We start from the raw sequence: 6264 nt of genomic DNA on the forward strand, positions 1-6264 counted from the left end.
ATGTATGCCATGGTATGCACATGACCAGACATTGCATATTCAGTGGGAGTAGTGAGCAGGTTTCTTACCAATCTAGGCAAACAACATTGGCAAGCAGTAAAATGGATTTTAAGGTATCTCAAGGGTACTAGTCATTATTGTTTATGTTTTGGTCATGATGAGACTGTGCTTGAAGGATTTACAGATGCAGATATGGCTAGAGATATGGATACCAGAAAGTCCACTACAGGTTATTTGTATACATTTGCAGGTGCAGCAGTATCTTGGGTGTCAACGCTACAAAGAATAGTAGCCCTCTCTACAATAGAATCAGAGTACATAGCTACAACAAATGCTTGTAAAGAGATGTTGTGGATGCAGCGATTCCTAGGAGAGATAGGAATAAAGCAGGACAAGTATGTGTTATATTGTGATAGTCAGAGTGCCATTCACTTGGCGAAAACCTAGCATTTCATTCAAAAACCAAGCACATTTACTTAAGGTACCATTGGATCCGACATGTGTTGGAGGAAGAACAGTTATCCTTGGAAAAGATCCATACAGATAGGAACCCTGCTGATATGCTCACTAAGATTCTACCACGAAATAAACATGAGTTATGTAGAGGCATGATAGGACTTGGTGTGACTTGATGACTCTTATTTGGCTTCAAGTGGGAGGAATGTTAAGTGTGAAGCCAAATTCACAGAGGATTCTAGATCAGATCTTTCTAGATCTCCAATATTCTAGATCTTTCTACACCGTCATTAGTTTCTAGAATCACATGCAGGATTCTAGATCCTCTGACACCGCCAGTGGTTTCTAGGTCATTCCAGATCTCCATCTGAATCACATACAGGATTCTAGATCCTTCTTCTACCTCTATAAATTTGTAATGTCTCTGGCCAAGGAAAGCAACCCAAGGCCCAAGCCTGTTATGTAATGCAAAGTGATTTATGTTCTCCAGTGATTGTTTTATCTATTCCGTTGTTTCTGATTGAGTAATCTTGTTGTCTCTCCATTTGTCTGTCTCTGAGTATAAATCCGCTATGTGTTATGTATGCTCTAGTCTAACAGCTTCTTTTCTTACCATGAGGCTTTGGAACACTCCCATATCTCCGTCTCTGATGTGACACTTCATTGCATTTTGGTTATATCATTGTGTATCGAATTTATAATTGCGTGTGATGATCCAAGTAGAAAACTAGAATTTCGATGGTGATGGGTTGTTTTAAATACTTTGTTTCCTGTGATATTTTGAACAGAGAAGATGATGTCAAAGCAGAGGAAGGTTTCGTTTTCGTTTTGTATTTTTTATCGACTTAAAGTTACTGTAGGTCTTAAGTTTTATATCACGAGGGTGTTAAATTCAAAATAAATAAATAAAACAGTTAATTTTATATACATTTGAGTTTGTAGTTAAGTTAGACAATAAATTGGTTTATAAGAGGTTTTTGTTAGGAAATAAGTTATCGATTTTATTTTAGAGATTTGATTGTCAAAATCTACTCAAGTATATATACTTTATCCCCTTTACTTTTAAATATTTGATTTTTTATGAAGAAACATATACTTTTAACCATTAGGTTCACTCAAACTCTATATATAATTATTTTATAAAGAAATTTTATTTAATATTATATTGAGTAATTAAATCATTTTTATATTAAAAAATTAAATTTAAAATATATTTTTTATTTTTTAAATGACTAATATATTAAAAAATTATTATAATTTGTTAATCTAAAATATTAAAAAATTATTATAATTTGTTAATTTAAAATTTAGTTGTTGTTATTAAAGTCTATTTTATAAAAATAAAACATCAAAGACGTTTTGAATTGAAAACCACATAAATATTCAATTCAATATAAAAATGTATAAAAAAAAAAATTATATACTTACAATTTTCCAAATTTGTAAAAAAATATGTTTTAATATTTTTTTCTATTTCAAAACGTTTTAAATAAGTAAAGAAAGTAAAAGAATAGTATATTTTGAGCATTTAAATGAAGGGCATATTTTTTACTAAATATAATTAAAATTGTAAATATGACAAAGTTTAATTAATAATTGGTGATTAAAGTAAAGTGAGAGATCCAAAGTTCAAATCTTATGATTATGATGAGAGGAGGACAGACTATTTCTCCAACTTACATAAAAAGGAAAAGATCAGCGATACAATTTTGGTCCACACTCAATGTTTTAGAGATTTTTCAAAATTTTGAATTTATTTATATAATTAAAAATACATTTTAAAATTTAGAAATTAAAATTTCCTAAAAAATCATAGGATTGGATTTTAACTATACAAACAAAAATACAAAATAATTAAGCCTCATTGTCATTCATTCATTCATACATATATCTGTATGAGTGAAATCACCCTATATATATATAGAGAAAGGAAAAAAATCATGAATTTAGTGAAAAGAGGTCAGGTTGTACACCCGTGGTAGCCCCTTGTCAGGCAAGATTCCAAGTTCCTCTAATTGAAAAAAAAAGTGATACTATTTTGATCTACATTGTGATTTATTTTTTTATTTAAAATGTGTTCTTGAATATATAAATAGAAGTTTTAACATAGATTTTCTAAATTACACCACTTAACCTTAGAATTCTAAAAAAAATAATTATTAAATTTAAAATAAATTTCAAATGAATCAAAACAAGCCATATGATTCATAAAAATATGATGTATTAAAATTATAAAATTAAAAATATCTTTTATATATTTTTAGAAATAATAATATCTTTCTTTATTTTATTTTACTTAAAAAAAAGATATTTGTTAAAATGAAAGATTTAAATTATTAAATATTTACAAACTGAATACTTTAGAGATTTTTCAAGATTTTAAATTTATTTATAAATTTAAAAATGTATTCTAAAATTTGAAAATAAAAATCTTTGAAAAATTATACTATTAAATTTTAACTAAACAAATAGAAAAATAAAATATTTAAACTTGAAATTACGATACCGATGTTTAGTCTCAGTGGACAGCGGACATTGACCACCATCATCATCATCATAAAAAAAATTCACCTTTATTTTATTTTATTTTATTCCATTTAATTTAATATATAATATAAATTATATATATTCAATTAAAAAATATATTTTTAATTAAAAATATATTTAAATTTATTTATTAATATATTTAAAAATGTTTATTCAGATATTTAAAAAAAAAAAATCTACCCAGTTATTTGAATCTAATCACGATTCTATTGATACCTAAAATCCACCAAATAAATTCAGAGCCCTCTAACAAGATGGAGAAATTCCCTGGACAACTAAAAGTGGCTGGAATCCCGGCAAAAAATTTCAAAAAACCTTGTAGAGACATTGTTTGAATGATGTTTTTGATGATGGAAATGGTTTGGGCACCATCAAAAAGGTCCAGAACACTTAAAATTTTGAAGTTTAACAACTATAACTTGGATTTACAAATATCCTTGCGGGGTTTTCTTTAAATATAACCAGAGTTTCTATAACTATAACTTTCCGGGCAACTCCTCCGCCCTTTAAATATAACCAGAATTTCTATAACTTTTCGAGCAACTCCTCCGCCTCGTTAGACTAGATTCACACAATAATAATTTTCTATTTTCTTTGGAAATGTGCATTTCGTCAACTAGACAAACAACCCAGTTGAAAACCGGTGAACTTAAGTTGATTGCATATTCTCGGAATATTCCGGGATCTGACATACATGGGCGCGGTCAAAAAATTGACCAAGCCCATGTCCATCGGATCCCAGAATATTCCGAAAGTCTACAATCGACTTAAAGATGGCCGTTGAAAACTAGACACCTTCAAATTATCTTTGAAAGCTTGCCACCTCATTTAATAATGTCGTATTAATGTCGATTTCTAGAGAATCCAAGAGAATGATGGAATATATCTAAAAGCAATCTATAATATGGAAATTAAAAGAAATATAAAATCCTGGAGAAAGAAGGAATATATTTACCTAGAATTTATAATCTATAATATGGAAATTAAAAGAAATATGTTGCATATTAAGCTTCCCAAAAAAAAAAAAAAAAACTTTTATTAAGAATATGGCTATGAATAAATAGTTAATGTAGAAGAAAAGACTAAATAATATGGATGAAAAGAGGTTTCCTAAAATAAACATTGCTAAAATATGAATAAATTCTTATGAGCTCCACAATAACACTGCATTTTAGTGGATTTCCAAGAATCTTTAGATAAAAGTGTTTGCCACCTTTACAACAATAAATTGTTGACTATGAATAACACTTTGCGATAAGTATTCATCATATACTTATATTAAATCTAAATTTCAAAGTATTTGTCACACTAACCAACTTCATTAACTTTTAACTCAAAAAAACAATAATTACACACTTCCATTTAAAACTTTTAAAACAATATACTTTTAAAAAATTCCAAATAATACTTAACTTTCTCTTTTTAAAATTCATAAAATCATTTTTAATCTTAAAAAAGGTTAATCATAATCTTTACTACATTATTAGTGTAGGAAGCTAACGTTTTTTAGGTTCAAAATTCAACAGTTCCTTGAATCTCTATCCAGAATTCTATTAAAACCTAAAATCCACGAAATTAATTCACACCATAATGATCTTCTATTTAGTTAAATTAGAATTGTGCATTTCTTCTACTAGACAAACAAGTACGTTGAAAACTGTCCGTCCAAATTATCTTTGACAGCTTGCCACCTCCTTTAACAATGTAAATTCAGTTGATGAAACCTGTGACCATAAAAATACAAATGGGATTATTATATTTATTAAATGACATTGTATGGGTAGCGCAGAACCTGCACTTCAATGAAGTCCAGAGCCGTGAGAGGTTCAAACTCATGAGTGTATGAAAGCTTCTGCTAAAAGATAAGGTTATAACACTCCCGAATTTACTATGTAATCGAATCATGTACGTTCAATGAATGTGGGATCCGGCAGATTTTGCGGCTATGTAAGATGGAGTGCTTCAATCTCCGAGAAAGTGACATGTTGCAACTATGTAATTCATAGGTTCAACTACTCCCCTGTCATTTCACAGTTTCAATCACAATTTTCCAATAATTATATAATTTTCATGGAAATTGACTAGAATTGCAAATATGCCTGTTTGCATCAGGGAAATTGAACTACCTCACCTGGCATCAGGAGCATGATAGCTAACCAAATATCACCATCCATTCCAAAAGTGAAGAGAATTCCAGCTCATATGAAAGCTATCTATGAACGTACTCGTCTTCTAAACGTACGTCTTTCTTCAAATTTGTACAGCTTTCAGGAAACCCTACTCAACCATTTTTTATTATAGCCTGGCTTAGTCTCAAAAAGTAAAAGAAATTTGACCCATAAACTTCTCTATAATGAAATACTTAATAATAACAATAAAAAACTTAACCAACTAAACTATCCTTAAACCTTATCACATTAAATTCTAACAATATTTTTAAGACACATCCAAAGATATACGTAGAGTCAATAATAACACATAACCTTTCACATCTATCATCCGTGTGCCTTGAAGATTGATGTACTTCGAGTCAACAATAATATATACATTCACATTCATGATCATGATGCGTCTTGAAGGTGGTCGTCTTACCAGTTGTGGAAATCAATCTGTGCGATTTTTTTGTTTCTGAGTTCTGATTTTTCCTGGTTTACATGTTGATCATGGCTAGAATCTTACCTACAATCACTCTGTCCTCCTTTCCAGTTCAGTTCTCTTAGCCTGAGGATTTTAAACAGTCCCATATCCCCGTATCTGCTCTCACATCTTTATAGCATTTTGATTATATTCTTACGTATAGAATTTAATGAGTGTGATGAAAATCGTTGGGATTTATTTATTTTTTATTTTGTCACATTTTGAAAAGAGACGATGGTGTCAAATCGGATTTAATGAGTGTGATGTTAAATTGTTGGGATTTATTTATTTTTTATTTTGTCACATTTTGAAAAGAGAAGATGTTGTCAAATCAGAGGAGGGTTTCGTGTTCATTTTGAATTTTCCATTGTTGTATAACTTAAAAGTCTTTTTCAGGTGGTTCATTGTACTACCTGCTATTCCTCCGACTCCAAGAACAACGTTTCCCCGAACCACCTGCTGTTCTTCCGAGTCCAAGAACAACATTTCCCTGAACCACCTGCTATTCTCAGAGATCGAGGTAGACAATGAGGGTAGATATGGACATGTTATAGCATGAAACTCTAATTTGTTGAAAAGGAAGAAAACATATTGTCCTCACTCTACCCATTAACTTACTTCGCA

Source organism: Pinus tabuliformis, chromosome 7 (assembly GCF_031772625.1).
Source record: "Pinus tabuliformis cultivar Carrire ecotype Pingquan chromosome 7, CPIR1, whole genome shotgun sequence".
NCBI lineage: Eukaryota > Viridiplantae > Streptophyta > Pinopsida > Pinales > Pinaceae > Pinus > Pinus tabuliformis.